At 57.2% G+C, this 15,058-nt stretch overlaps 2 long non-coding RNA genes across 4 annotated transcripts; one reads left to right on the forward strand and one right to left on the reverse strand.

The window, feature by feature from the left end:
• Nucleotides 1–886: 886 nt before the first annotated feature.
• On the reverse strand, nt 887–2,136 carry LOC117197179 (uncharacterized). Its single transcript, XR_004477709.2, has 2 exons — nt 1,617–2,136; nt 887–1,501 (listed from the first exon to the last, which is right to left on the reverse strand). It is a non-coding gene; the product is annotated as an uncharacterized LOC117197179 (long non-coding RNA).
• Nucleotides 2,137–2,271: 135 nt separating this feature from the next.
• On the forward strand, nt 2,272–14,193 carry LOC117197178 (uncharacterized). Of its 3 annotated transcripts, none has more exons than XR_007479339.1 (3): nt 2,272–2,349; nt 2,439–13,038; nt 13,581–14,193. It is a non-coding gene; the product is annotated as an uncharacterized LOC117197178 (long non-coding RNA). The 3 variants fall into 3 exon arrangements; XR_007479340.1 differs by lacking the exon at nt 2,272–2,349 and having other exon boundaries at nt 2,356–2,873; nt 6,516–13,038; XR_007479338.1 differs by lacking the exon at nt 2,272–2,349 and having other exon boundaries at nt 2,356–2,610; nt 2,761–13,038.
• Nucleotides 14,194–15,058: the final 865 nt, after the last annotated feature.

Raw genomic sequence — 15,058 nt, forward strand, 5'->3', positions numbered from 1 at the left:
GTTAGCCCAGATAGCGGTGCTGCTGGAAACGCTGCTCCAGTGGAAGTCGCTTCAACATGGAACCACAAGGATCTGATCTGGAGTGCAAGGCCTTTGGAGAGACGTGGGGAGGCTGGTTGGCCTCGGAAGACAGTTGGAAAGGCCTTGGGCTGTTACCTGGCAGGCAAGGGAAGCCAGGTGGTGACGAATCTGTGTTTGCAGGATGTCTGGAAGAGGAGGGAGGCTCTGTGACTTTGTTTCCTCGTGTGTAAAATGGAGATAAAGGCTTCATGTGAAGGTTAATTGTATGTGCTTGGCTCCATGCTTGGCACATAGAGATACTCAGTAAATCACAGCTCTTCTGTGTTATGGCCTCTCAGAGAAACTGACAAAAGGCATGGACTTCTCCCCAGCAAAACGTGCAAGTGATAGAAAATTTGTAGACACAGGCGTGCACGCACACACATCCTGCCAAGCCCACCTGTGAGTCCAGGAACCGAAGGTGAAGGTCCCGAATAATTGCTAAACTGAGACAGTTTAGCAATTATTGCTCTACTGCGAAATTTATCTGTGATCAAAGAATAACATTTGTAAAAATTTGCCCTGAGGCAATAAATGCAAGAACAGAGAATGAAAGAAAAAAGTACATGCAAGGTTATTGATCACAACTTTGCAGGTAATCAGTTCCTCCTTATCAGGAATACTCTGCAGGCCATAAAAATAATAATGTAATTATACTTATTAACATCAAATGTATCCAAGATGCATTATTGATATAGTGATCCCATTTTTGTAAAATCGTATTCGTGTGTGTGTGTGTGTGTGTGTGTGTGTGTGAACATGTACATCTTTTTCCCTCTTTGCTTTTGAGTTCTTAGCTAAGACTCCCTATAATAAAAGACAGATACAGGAGAAAAACAAATGCAAGTTTATTAACATGTATACCGCAGGTATACATGGGAGACACCAGGAAAATTTAGTAAACTCCAGGAGGTATCCAAGCCATCATTTTAAACACCATCTTTACATAAAGACAAAGATGTTGGGGGAGGGGGAAGGGGGGAGGGGAGCCAGTTAAGGGAGGTTACAAGGAAAAGCACAGTAAACAAGGGTAAGGTTGTTATGCAGATTTCAGTCTGCTGCCTTCTCCAAGGTTAAGCAGTTCTGTGATTTAGAATCGTCCTCCTTTTCCGGGTACAGAGGGGGAGATGTGTTAGAAATGGAGATTTCCCTTATAAATGTAAATTTCCCTACAAAAGGGTAAATTTCTTCTCTGTTCTCAGAGTTTCTCCTGCTTCTGCAAAGACCTTATTTCCAAATAAGGCCCCATTCACAAGTCCTGGGGCTTCAACATCTCTTTCTGCGGGGACACAATTCAACCCCCAACAACCGATATCTGGTAAAGGTGGCCGGTTTTCCTTCCTGAAGCTGCACCTCCCAGGTCAGGGGCTCCTCCTGGGGGACCGCAGCCCCGGGACATCGTGCACACAGCAAACTCGGATGTAGGTGAAAAGTACGGCTCCTAGAATCGTACGAGACGAAACGTGTATGCGGCTCTGATTAGTGAAATAAGACTCATTGTAAGTGCTCCTGAACTTCTCTCCTACAGTAAATAACCAAATTATAATTGCTGCCACTTGAGGGGTCCCAGTCAGGTTTTGATGTCAAACGCGCTTCCCATACTCAGAATATGGACGAGCCATGACCGTTGTGTTCAATTTCAAAGGTAAATATTGTTAACAAAACCAAATTCAGCCCAGTAAATTTGAAGATTCCTAACTGGCTTTGTGAAGCGATTCACAGATGGGCAGCACCGCTGCCGATAAACAGCAGGGCCTCCGAGGGGGGCGCATACTAAACGAAAGGTTTTCTTAGGCAGGAGGGTGGGGCAAGGAGTTGTGAGTGAAAGAAGAGCAGGTTAGTTTCAGGCCAGGCGTCATCTTTGGAGGAAGGTGGAGGCTCTATCACACTTCTTCCTCGGGGGATGGAGAGGCCCCCGGGACAGATGACCTCATTGGTGCTAAAGAAATTCCAGATTGGTGGATTAAGATTACATTCCTGGGGAGGTCGAGCCTGCTGTTAGGTCAGGTGCCCTGGGCTTGAACACAAGTGACGCTCTCTGGGGCCTGGTTTTCTCTTTAACAATATGGTACCCTGTCAATGCCTTAGCAGGATGACTGAACACTTTGCTATGGGGCCGGGGGCCCCAGACTTGACATAGGGCAGACCCACGTGGCCTTTGTTTGTCAGGAGGTGACGCAAGGGTGTCAACAGGAAACGCTGACACTTTAGGACAACCCACACATTACATAAGAAAGGAGTTCCTCTCCTAAGTGGGTGCCTGACCTGGGAGAAGGACATCCGGCCCAGGTACAATTACTGTGGGAGAGCTATTCTCACCAGTCAGAGCCTTGGGGGTTTCTGCTGCTGGAAGATGTCTTTGCTTTTTGGCCTCACAGAAACATCATCTGGCACCTCTGGGGAATTCCAAGCTTGCCAATGGGGAGACAGAGAACTAATGCCCTCAGATTGGGTCATTGATGGCTACCCCGAGGGTAATTAGACACCTTGATCAATGAGAGCCGAAAGGGAATTGCAGCCCCTCTTGTGCACCCAAGTCAGAAGGCTCAGGTGAAAGGGGCTAGAGGAGGGGGGCCGTGAGGTCACGGCCCTGGGCAGGCCCCATTGGAGACGCGCGCCCCTCAACCCCCTTGCTGCCCCCTTGACTCCCCACATCTCGCGCTTGTCTGTGAAACCGGAGCCCACCTTGCCTCCGTTCAGTCCACAGACGTTTTCGCCAAGGACTTGGGACCTGCTGGCTGTGACAGGGGCTCTGTGTGCAACCGTGAGACGTGGCAGCCTAGAGGGAGCCTTTTGGGATCGAGAGAGATGAGGTAAGTGAGAGGCCGCTGCAGGCCCCACGGATGGCTTGCTGGGGCAGGTCGGGGGGCCTCCCTGTGTGACGCACATGAGCGGCTCCCCCCAGCACAGAGGCGGGGCCCTGGGAGGGAGGGGTCCCCCAGTTGGGGACGCGATGCCCCGGACTCTGCCCTGCCGGCTGGCCCCCACCTGCGCTCTCCTGAGGTCTGGAGCTCCGTCTTCCTGCCTTCGCTCCCTCCTCTGCGAGGCTGCTCCCTCTGCCTGGAGCCCTCCTCCCGCTGCCTGGCCAGGTCCTCATTTCTCACAGTTCAGCCCAAATTATTAGCACTTCTATAGGCTATGAAGCCAGGTCCCCCTCAAACCGAGTTCCTCTGCTGGATTTATAATCATCCTCTCCAAAACCTCATTCCTGTCCCAGTTCCCCTCAGGATTGAGGAATATCAAAGAAAAGGGGGATTGGGCTTTCCTGACAGGCCAGTGGTTAAGACTCCTTGCTTCTAAGGTGGGGGCATGGGTTCAATCCCTGGTCAGGGAACTAAGATCTCACATGCTGCGTGGCACAGCCAGAAAAACAAACAAACAAAAAAAGAAAAGTGGGGCTTCCCTGGCGGCGCAGTGGTTAAGAATCCACCTGCCAATGCAGGGGACACAGGTTTGAGCCCTGGTCCGGGAAGATCCCACATGCCGCGGAGCAACTAAGCCCGTGCACCACAACTACTGAGCCTGCGCTCTAGAGCCCACGAGCCACAACTACTGAAGCCCACATGCCACAACTACTGAAGCCCGTGTGCCTACAGCCTGTGCTCTGCAACAAGAGAAGCCACCCAATGAGAAGCCCGAGCACTGCAACGCAGAGTAGCCCCTGCTCGCCGCAACTAGAGAAAAGCCCGCGCGCAGCAACAGAGGCCCAACGCAGCCAAAAGATAAAAAAAAATAAATTTTAAAAGGCAAGGGGGATTGAAACTGAGCAGGATCCTGTGAGGCTCTCCCGGGTACAAAAGCCCCTCCGTGATCCCCCGTTTCTTGCTTGCAGAAAAAGGCTTCAGTCTCCTAGGCCTTCCCTGAGTTCCAAAGAGCAGATTCAAGCAGGTACTAGTTACGGAAGTGAGGGAATGCAGATTCACAGGTGAAGCAAGTCATGATAATAATTCAGGGACAACACAGTCTTCGCTCCTCCTCAAGGAATACGCATAACAACCTGAGGCATATCCTTGAGCTGATCTGCAGAAACAGGTGAAGGGTGGTGCTGGCCACAGCTGACCACAAGCACTATAGCCCCCAGAGGCTGATGACTGAGATTCCTGAACCGCCACCTGTTACCTCACCACCAACCAATCAGAAGAAAGTGCACGGCCCGCAGCCCTCCCCAAAAGTGTCGCCTCCAAAACCCCTTCCCGGAAAGCCACTGGGGAGTTTGGGTCTTTTGAGCGCGAGCTGCCTGTTCTCTGTGCTTGGCACCTACAATAAACGCTGCGCTTCCCTTCACCACAACCCGGTGTCAGAAGACTGGCTTTGCTGTGTCAGGCGAGCAGACTCAAGTTCGGTCCAGTACAGTTAGGTCCATCCTTACAAGCTGAGACCATCGGTTTCCTTCGTGGCACCTTCCAGAGCTCTAATTAAAAGCCTGTTGGTGGAACCACGAGCGCAGGGTCTGCCTTTCCCACTGCGCTGTCCTTGCGTGAGGTCAGGGGCTTTGCGTGACCCGTGTGGTGCAGCCGGCACAGGGCAGCACACAGCAGGTGCCCAAGAGGAGGCCATTGCATGGATAAATGATGAACAAGCACTTGAATGTGTGGCCGGGAGATGGCGGGAGGCTGTCACCACGCAGCGACTGGGCTGCAAACCAGGGAGACAATTCTTAGGCTGATGACTGAATGGGATGCTCACGTTGTGATCAATGACTCGTCTTTGCAACTTGGACATTTTTGCCTTTTGGCCTAAATGTCTTCAGACCTGGAGAGGTGAGTCCTAACAGAAGGGCCCCTGGAGCAGGACAAAACACCCCTCGTGAAACGGACTCGTGTTATTTCTGTGACCCTGGATATACGGTGCCCCCGGGGCAGTGGGGACGAACGTCCCTCTTGTGGGAAGGGCTTTCCTGCCCTCAGAGCCCAGGTAACAGTGCGCTCACCTGGGCCCCAGCTCCACCATGGATCAGAACATTTCCAGAAGGTTCCTGTGCTCAGGTGGAGGTCAGGGCCCACTGTGCCCGGGTCAGGGCTCCTGGGTGGGGGGCACACAGCTTGAAGCAGGTGCAGGGCAGGGTCCTGATAAGACCCTGTGGGCCTCTGTGGGCCTCCAGGAGACTGCGCACCTTGGGTTTCACCTGCTGATGGCAGGCCCAGCCACACCCCATGGACAGGCTGCCCCCTCACCCACGGGGACCTGGGCCACAGTCCAGCGTAGGCCCGGAGCTTTCTAGGGCTTGACCTGGAGTTAGTCACCTGGCAGCCCCGCCCTGCCGTCGCCCACCCGGGGCTGAGCCCGCAGGTCCCAGCCAGCCTTACTCAGCACTCACCTGTGCCGGGGCTGCAGGCGGTGCTCCGCTGCCTTGACCCAAGGCCTTGCAGCCCTTCCTGCCAGTCCCCCTGTGGGCCTGGCCGAGGCCCATCTCTCTGCAGTGCGGACGTGGAAGGTCGGGGCTCTGGGCCCAAGTGCCACGGGCAAGGGGAAGCGAGCCCCTCTCACAGGCGTGAGACCCCCCCCCCCGTGCCCCGTGGACGATTTTCCTCCAGGCCAGGCCTGGGCCAGTGGTGCTGCAGGACCACAGGTACACACATGCACACTTGCACACACATGTACACACTCTCATTCCTACACACACACACTCACTCCACACGCATGCTTGCTCACAGTGAATCACATCGCCCTTCATTGAAGGTTTGGGGACAAAGAAGATGTTTGACCTGCGGCAATGGCGCATCTTGACCCTTTTTTTTTTTTTGGCTATGTTGGGTCTTCGTTGCTGCACGTGGGCTTTCTCTAGTTGCAGCGAGTGGGGGCTACTCTTTGTTGCAGTGCACAGGCTTCTCCTTGCAGTGGCTTCTCTTGCTGTAGAGCATGGGCTCTAGGCACTCGGGCTTCAGTAGTTGCAGCAGGCAGTCTCAGTAGTTGTGGTTCACGGGCCCTAGAGCACTCGGGCTTCAGTAGTTGTGGCACACAGGCTCAGTAGTTGTGGCACACGGGCTTAGTTGTTCCTCAGCATGTGGGATCTTCCTGGACCAGGGATTGAACCCGTGTCCCCTGCATTGGCAAGCGGATTCTTAACCACTGCGCCACCAGGGCAGCCCCTGGACCATTTTTAAAGTCTCTATTGAATTTGTTACAATATTGCTTCTGTTTTATATTTTTGCTTTTGTTTGGCTGCATGGCATGTGGTATCTTAGCTCCCTGACCAGTGATCAAACCTGTGCCCCCGGAATTGAAAGGCGAAGTTTCAACCAATGGACCACCAGGGAAGTCCCAGCATCTTAACCTTTAATATTAGTTAATAATATAAATATTATTTAATAACTAATATTAAATATTTTTAAATGTCACATTTAAAAATAATGCTTTAAATTGTGACATTAACATAAGCCCAAAGTAAATACTCAAACAGCACGAATGAGTCCTCCACCCCAAAGGCAATCACTGTCCTTTCCCTTATCTATCAGGGCCACTGACCTCAGGCAGCCCAGCCAGCACCTGCCACGGGAGGACCCTGCCCCTCCTGGAAGGCAGGCTGGCACGGGGCCCAGACCTGCTCACAGCAGGCTCTCAAAGTGCCATTTCCTGACCCCCTACTTCCGAACCCCATGTTTGTTCTCATCTGCCCTTGCCTGCAGATATGTTTTTTGTTGTTGTTGGTGGTGGTGGTGGTGTTTTTTGCGGTACACGGGCCTCTCACTGTTGTGGCCTCTCCCGCTGCGGAGCACAGACTCCGGACGCGCAGGCTCAGCGGCCATGGCTCACGGGCCCAGCCACTCCGGGGCATATGGGACCTTCCCGGACCGGGGCACGAACCCGTGTCCCCTGCATCGGCAGGCGGACTCTCAACCACTGCACCACCAGGGAAGCCCCTGCAGATATGTTTTTTATCTTTACTTTTGGATTTTTTCTTTTCTTCTTTTTCTAATTGAAGTAAGATACTCATTACAAATTTACCACTGTAACCAGGTTTAAGTGCACAGCTCAGGAGCATTAAGCATATTCACATTGTTGTGCAACCGTCATCATCTCCAGAATTTCCAGAATTTTCTCACCTTCCCAAATCGAAACTCTGTCCCCATTAAACACGACTGTCCGTCCTCCTCCCCAGCCCTTGTGCCCCCACCATCTGCTTTCTGACGACTCTAGGGCCGCATATAAGTGGAGCCAAACCATATTTTCCCTTCTGCATCTGGCTTCTCTCCGTGAGCTTCTCGTCCTTATCATTCATCTACGTTGCAGCAGGTGTCAGGATTTCCTCCCTTGCTGAGGCTGAATAACTTGGGAATTATTGTTCAGACTCTTTCCCACGTGGCTCTCGCCACCCAAGGTGGGGGCCTGCTGGCTCCCCTTCTCCTTTACCCCCTGTACGCCCACCTGGTGCTGGGTCAGGGGCCCCCCTCCCAGACACTGCAGAATTCAACTCAGAATTCCCATTCCTGGGCCCCAAACAGGGGTGAGGCTCACTGCAAGGGATGATGAAACAACAAGTGACTCTTATCTGTCGCTCAGCTGCTCTGAGGGCTTTGCAGTTACACCCACTGCTCCCCTCAGATCTGCATCCCAGGGCGGACGAGCTGCAGGGGCCCCTCCCTCACTGGGAGGCTCGGAGGCCAGGAGGCCTGGCCTTTCTCCCGAACTTTCCCTGGGGCACACAGGCAACGCCCTCCTGGCCACAGGCACCCCAGGTAACCGACTGGGCCCTGGGCACTCACCTTGGTTCTGGGAACACGTTGCCATTTTCACCGGCAGCCTTTGAGGCGTTGCTCGACAGGACTAATGGGGAGGGTGGCGGGCGTGGGGCCCACAGATGGGGCGATCGCTGGGGACAGAAGCCCTTTCAGGCAGCCCTGTTCTGCCGGGCGATGCGCCCATGCCTCTCTGGCCCCTGCCCGACGTCCTGCCTGACTCCCGTCCCTCTCTTAGGCTCCTCCCGGCTCTGCCACCACCCACAGGCAGGAGGGCTCCAGCCCCCAAGCCCTCCCCACCCCGGCCCAGGCGGCCACCCCTGCACACTTTCTCTGGGGAGAAGCATCCCCCGGGCGCCCCTGGAGGAAACCCTCTGGTGAGGCTGCCTTGCTAGGCCCGAGGCTGCGGCTGGCTACGCATTTGTGCCAATGAGATGAGTCTGCCGTCTGGCAAGACAGAGGCACCATTCAGGGCCGAGGGACCATTCTTTCCCAGAGAGCGGGGCTGGGAGGGGCCCGGCCCCGAGGCCCCAGGTTCCCAGAGAGAGGCCTGCAGGTGGGGAGAAGCAGGGCGGAAGGGCTTCTCAGGATTCCTGCCCTGATCCGGGCCGCTCCCCGGGGTGCCGGCAGCAAGGCCTGCTTCCCCCCACTTCGTCCAGGGCCGCCCTGTGACCCGGGACGTCATGGTCTCTGTGAGTCTGAGTGAGCCCGGGGGGCGGCGCGGGGGACCAGTCCTGACCGCCCAGCCGGCCAGCCTCCCAAACGTCCCCTCCAGGTGACTGCCTAACAGAAACCTCCAGTTCACTTCAGTTTACTGCTTAGTCCCCCCGGCTCCTTCTGTCAGGGGCCAAGTCCCGCGTGGGTCTCGGGTTTCTGCCCATTTTGTGAACGGGGACACTGGCTGCCTTTGCTTCCGACCGGCCGTCTTTTCACGGTGCTTGAACAGCGCCAGCCTTGGTGACACAGAAGGACTTGCTGGGCACAAAGGTCAGCTGGTGCCGCCCTGGTGCCCCGTGAGCCTGCAGGAGGGTGAAGCCTCAGGCCTGTCCCAGGTCTGGTCACCTGGGTTAAGCGCTGTCCTTTTGTTCTAAAACGCGGGCGTGTCCAGGGGAGAAGTCTCAACAAACAAAAAGCACTTTCTCCTAAGAAGGCCCTTGACAAAAACAAGGACAGTGTGGTCCCCCGAAGGTTCCAGATGGACCGGCTGCCAGGACAGCAGGAGGGGCAGGGGAGCTCAGGGACGCCCAGAGGAAGCCCAGCCCCGGGGCGTCCCTGTCCCTGGGCAGCCTGTAGGGCAGAGCCTCTGAGAGTGTGTCTCAGGGAAATTACATCCACTTTCCACAGCTTCTGTGGGAAGCTGGGTCTTTAGTGAGTGCTTTACTTTCTCTTTGTCGGCCCTGCCTGAGCCCGCTGCCTCAGCAGGACCGGCTGGTGGCCCCAAAGCCAGGGACACCCCACGAGTCCTGGCCAAAACCAGCCTGCAGGGCGCCGAGGCCCCAGTACCAGGCCGGGCAGGGTCCCTGGTGGACCTGCGGCATCCCCCCAGCCCCTGCGCTCTCAAAGCCCCTCGGCGACGGGCGTGGCTCGTCCCGGGTCTGGCGGCAGTGTGCTGCCGCTCCTGGTCTGGCCAGTGGTCAAACCTGCAGGGCCTGACACCCCGATGGATAAGAGGGGTGTGCGCGCCATGACGCGCGTCTGTAAGATCTACGCTGGTGAAGCCCCAGCAGGCTCGGAGCAGACGGGCACTCCTTGCTGACAGATTCAAAACCCAAGCTAAAGCGCTGTCCCCAGTTAAGAGCTAACGTGCTAATGAGTAGCCAATTTTGTTTTTTTTTAAAGTCGATCTATTTGTGAAATATCAATAAAGCCTACGTTTTTAATATTTTTTTTAAAAGTTAAATCTGAATAGAACCTCTCTTTTCTCCCTGTGCCAAACAGATGTCTCAGTGCCCACTTGTTTGATTAACCCGCCAGGAGAACTGTTGGTCCCTGGGCCAGGAGGGACCCAGGTGAAGGGCCCCCCCAGCCCCTGTGGCCACTCGGCTGTGCCCCAGCTGCCCACCCACACGGTGCTGGCCCCGGCGACCTGTTCATCAACTTGAACCTGGCCGGCGAGTGGCTAAACCTGATTGAAGAACTTCCGTCCAGGCAGTTCTCAGGAAATACATATGTATTTCTGAATCCCAAGAGAAAGCAGTCGAGAAACTGGCACGACAGGAAAAACGACTATAATTCTTCTGCAAGAGTTAGAACTTACTAATCAACACAAAGACGCCGCCAGCTGGGGAAGCCCCTGGCGTCCAGTCGGAAGCTGGAAGTGCTGACGGTGGAGCGGCTCATCTGGGAAACAGGGCTGTGGTTGGCGTGTGGGAGAGATGGGGCGGCGTTGCTCCCAGCGGCTGTCATGGTGTAAGAGGTGAGAGGGCCGGCGCTGCTGGCAGTGAGTCATTCCTGCGTATAAAATCCACACCAGTCAGCACACACACCCAGCGCACTGTTCAAATCCTGCCAGAGGTGTTGAGGAGTAGCGTACTTGGGAGGCCTTTGGTTCCCGGTCAGTGTCGGGTGTTAACCTCGCTGGCCGCTCAAGCGTCACATCATCCCAGCACTCCCCGAGAACGTTCGAGGGTCTGCTGTGGGCTGTGGACACTTGTAAGTGCGGCTAAAGCTAATATTCCTTATTAAACGGAACTTTTTAGAGATCCGTAACGATGCAGAGAGTCTGAGAGATGGCGCAAGTATTTGAGAATGATAAAAGAGATCAACTAGATCATAGCATTTGTTGTTATATGTTTTCAAAACAGAAAGGGAGTTCCCTGGCTCTTTCACTGCTGAGGGCCTGGAGTTACCCCTGGTCGGGGAACTAAGGTCCCACAAGCCACGCGGCACGGCCAGAAAGAATAAAAATGAAACAGAAAAGCCAGGCTTCCCTGGTGGCGCAGTGGTGGAGAGTCCGCCTGCCGATGCAGGGGACACGGGTTCGTGCCCCGGTCCGGGAAGATCCCACATGCCGCGGAGCGGCTGCGCCCGTGAGCCGTGGTCGCTGAGCCTGAGCGTCCGGAGCCTGTGCTCCGCAACGGGAGAGGCCACAACAGTGAGAGGCCCGCGTACCCCAGAAAAGAAAAGCCCCCAAACTTTTAACATGACCCTATCATAGGAAAATTAGTCACTCGTTTTAACCAATCAATATCAGAGACATGGAAATAAAGTGTTATAGAACAAGTACAGACTAATTCATGATTTCAGGAATTTCTGATAATTATCAGGAATTCTGACTTTCATCCCGGGTCTTTTTTTTTTTAATTTTTAATTAATTTTTATTGGAGTACGGTTGCTTTGCAGTGTTGCGTTAGCCTCCACTGCACAACAGAATGACTCAGCCGTACGCATACAGATATCCCCTCCCTTTTGGACTTCCCTCCCATTTAGGTTACCACAGTGCATCAGGTAGAGTTCCCTGTGCTGTACGGTGCGTTCCCGTCAGTTGTCTATTTTATACATAGTATCAATAATGTAAATGTGTCAATCCCAGTCTCCCAGTTCCTCCCACCCCACTCCTTTCCCCCACGGTATCCATACATTTGTCCTCTCCGTGCGTGTCTCATCAAACCTGTCAGGAATTTGGGATGAAGGACGGGCAGCCCAAGCCCACCTCCTGCCCATCCCCAGCTATATCGGGCCCCTTGTTCATTCAACAAACGTTTCTTGAACTCTGACGATGCCCAGGGCAGGGCCCTGGTATGCAGAGTGAGTGGACATGGGCCCCGCCCTTCAGGAGGGCACACAGGCAGGGGTGGCCGTGAACAGGTGTTTAGAGCGGGATGGGTTATCTACTGCTGCCCAGAGAAAGAGGCCAAGGAGACGCACCAGGTAGGCTGGCCTGAGAGGAGGGTGCGTCCCAGGTGGGGCGGGTGGGAGCTCTGTGGAGGAAGGGGCGGAGGGGAGCAGGGGCGAGGTCAGCGCTGAGAGCTCCAGGCCCAGGGCTGCCCTCCCGGCACCACCGGCAGACAGCCTGGGAACGCCCGCCTCCTGCCCGTGGGCTGGGCCTACCCGCGTGCACAGCGCATGTGTGCGCACAATCAGAGACAACACCCTTAGGTCATCAAGTCTGGGGCCCCACCCGTCTGGGCAGCCTGATTCAGGTGAGGCGGCACGCCGGGAGCCTGAAGGGTGAGCGGCTGCCTGGTGAGGTCGGGGGGTGGACCTCCTCGTGCGACCACTGTGGGAACAGCTGCCATGCACGTGTCCAGGCTCAGCTCCACGGGGCCTCACAACAGGCCCGCGGGGGGGCCCCGCACCCGCCCGGTGGTGGCTGGGCCCGTGGCTCCCGCCCTGGGTGTGGTCCTGCCGCAGGGGCTGGTGGCAGCTCGCAGGCCTCCACCGGTAGAGGCGGCCCTCCAGGGTGGGCATCCCTGTCGTTACCTGGGCTTTGTACCAGTTAGTGCCCCGTGGAGCATTTCCAAGGGCGGCCTGGCAGCCCCCAGCCCCAGAGCCGCTCCCCGTCCCTGGCCCTGGCTGGCCTCCAGCTCAGCCCCAGCGCCCCACCCCGTCCAACCCAGCCCCTCTGCGGCCCCAGCGCTCCCGGGGGACCCTGAGAGACCCAGGGGCCCAGGCTTTCCTCCCGGGAGGCTGGAGAGAGCATCTCGAAGGTGGAGTCTGAGCTCTCAGGGACGGCGCTGGGCGGGGCATCTCTGCTGGTGGGGCGTCCCATGTCGCAGGCACGCAGCTCATCACAGGTGAGGACAAGGCGGCTGAGAGGATTAAGCGGTGGGGATAGTGGGGACAGCATGGGTGGGGCTATCCGTCTGGCTGGCTCCAAGCCCAGGCTCCTTCCTGAGGAGTGCACGGAAGGCAAACGCTCGCACACGGACCGTCAGGACCCCTCTGCGCCCCCAGCAGAGACCGTTCAAGGACGAGGGCCCTGCTTCCTGGCCTGGGTCCCTTCTCGGACAGGGTGTTGACCGGCCCCATGGGCTCCGTCCGCAGCCTTGACTCTCCGGGAAGAAGAGGCTGTGATCCGCTGGACTGACCTGGGGTCACAGGTCAGAGGATCTGATTCCTCAGCAAATCTGGGGAGACAGGGGAGGATCCCTCAGAATGAAGGATGTGAACAACTCGCACCAGCAGAAGTGATGAACCGCGCAGGGAAGAAGTTGCCAGAACAGTGGCATGGCGGCCCCGGGCAGGAGGCGGGGCTGCGGGGACGGCCCTCGGGCTCTGCGTGCTGAGACACCCGGCGCCTGGCAGCCGTTACCCCACACTCGCTTTGTAATGACTCATCAAGCCCCACGTCTGTGCTCCGGTTTGTAACAAGACGTTCTTATTCTTTTTTTTTTTTTAATTTATTTTTTTTCGTTCTTATTCTTAAGGAGAGCTTTTACTGGGGGTCAGCGATAGTGGTGGGCATGTAGGCAGGTGACCCGGTCACGGGGAGCAGAACATGAGTGGGCGGGCTCGGGGGCCAGTCCGTCAGCTCGGGCGTGCACGCGGTCCCCTCTAGCCACCACGCGCCCACCACCAGGGCTCCGACGGCACAGCCGCTCGGGGCCTCTGGGCACACACGTCGGCTGGCGCAGAGGCTCCGTGGTGAGGGAGCAAAGTCCAGGTCTCTGCGGCCCAGCCCTGCTGGGCCCGCTCCTCCGCCTTGGTCCCCAGGACTCCCTGCAGATCCCAGCACTTTCCACCCGGGGCCTCTGGCCTCTGGGCCCCTCCTGCCGCCTGTCTTCCCCCCCCAACTCTGCAGGCCCCCCAATCCACTCCCTGCCCAGCGCATCTTGGAGGGGCAGCAAAGGGGTGACTTCCCAGGTCACGTTTCCACATCCCCCTGCTTTTCCTTCTGCCCAGGTCTCCCCCGTACAGATTTATCCTGCACACGGCGTCATTCAGGAGGCCAGGGCCCTTCGCCGCGGGGACCAGAGGCTCCCGGCGTCCCTCGGAAGGGATGGGAAGAGCGGCTCACAGCCGGATCCGTAGCACTGCCTCGGGTGTAGACACAGGTGTGCGCGAATGTGAATTCACCTCACCCTTGTTGGGAAGGCTGGGGTGACATCCGAGGAGGCTTTGCCAGCCGGGGGGCATCAGGGCGCTGGTCAGAGGTGGGATGAGGGTCATTCATGGGAAGGTGGCTTTGAGACCTCTCGGCCACCCTGCCCCTGGCACAGGGTGAACCTGGCCGGCGGTGAAGCCTGCCTGGGTGACCCGGAGCCGTCTCGAGGGCGGCGTCCAGTTCCCACGTGAGTCCTCGGGACAGTGGAGTGTGCACCGTGGCCTGGGTGCCGGGGGTGGAGGGGACGACCCCCACCCAGCTGGCAGCCCCCAGTGCTATTTGGAGGTGACTCAGGGGCCTGCCCTCTCCCCATGCACAGCCCCGCCCTTCCAGGGCTGTGCTCACCTTCCTTCTGTACGCGGGCCTCTCACTGTTGTGGCCTCTCCCGTTGCGGAGCACAGGCTCCGGACGAGCAGGCTCAGCGGCCACGGCTCACGGGCCCAGCCCCTCTGCGGCATGTGGGATCCTCCCAGACCGGGGCACGAACCCATGTCCCCTGCGTCGGCAGGCGGACTCTGAACCACTGCGCCACCAGGGAAGCCCTCACCTTCCTTCTTGTCTCCAGCCTCTAAGGCTCTGGCCCTTTGCCCCCAGGGCGGGGTTGGGGCAGAGGGCAGAGGACAGAGGGCAGAGGGCAGAGTCCACCCTGTCCCGAATGCTCTGTCCCAACCTCTGACCCTGGGCTCTTTTAGCATCTGGACCTTGGGCGGATGACTTCAGCCCTCCGCTGCCCACCTCTGCCGAGCTGGGGCCCTCCTAGTCAGGCCAGCTTCCTTGCCCCCCGGACCCCACTGTGACCCAAAGGAGGACTTGGAAGACGCCACGCGGCCCGGAGAGGCTGGCAGTGGGGTTGGTTGCCACCCCACCCACCTGCGCATCCCGTGCTGACTTGTGGACACACTGCGCTCCCCCTGCTTTGGCTGCCAGAGAAAACACAGGACTCGGGGAGGTGGACCGTCCCGGCAAACGATCCGGGGCCCACCTGGGCTCCGGGATGCTACTCACTGTCAGCCTGAAATTCCCTTCGCGCTGGTCTGGGGCGGCTGTGACCTCCCCGTGTGGCTGGTTCCCGGGGCCCCGGCCGAGGGTCCGAGAAGCCGCGTTCTTCTCCACCCTCCTTTGGGCCACCTGCGCCGTCCTGTGGGGAGAGGTGTTTGCACAGACGGCAGATCACTTAATACGGCCGATGGTTTTGCTGGAGATGTGAGTAACTGAAACTAAGACTTCAGTTACTTGAAAGAGGAAATGTGTTCCACAGACCCCACAGCCCGGCCGG

Source organism: Orcinus orca, chromosome 9, assembly GCF_937001465.1.
Source record: "Orcinus orca chromosome 9, mOrcOrc1.1, whole genome shotgun sequence".
Lineage (NCBI taxonomy): Eukaryota > Metazoa > Chordata > Mammalia > Artiodactyla > Delphinidae > Orcinus > Orcinus orca.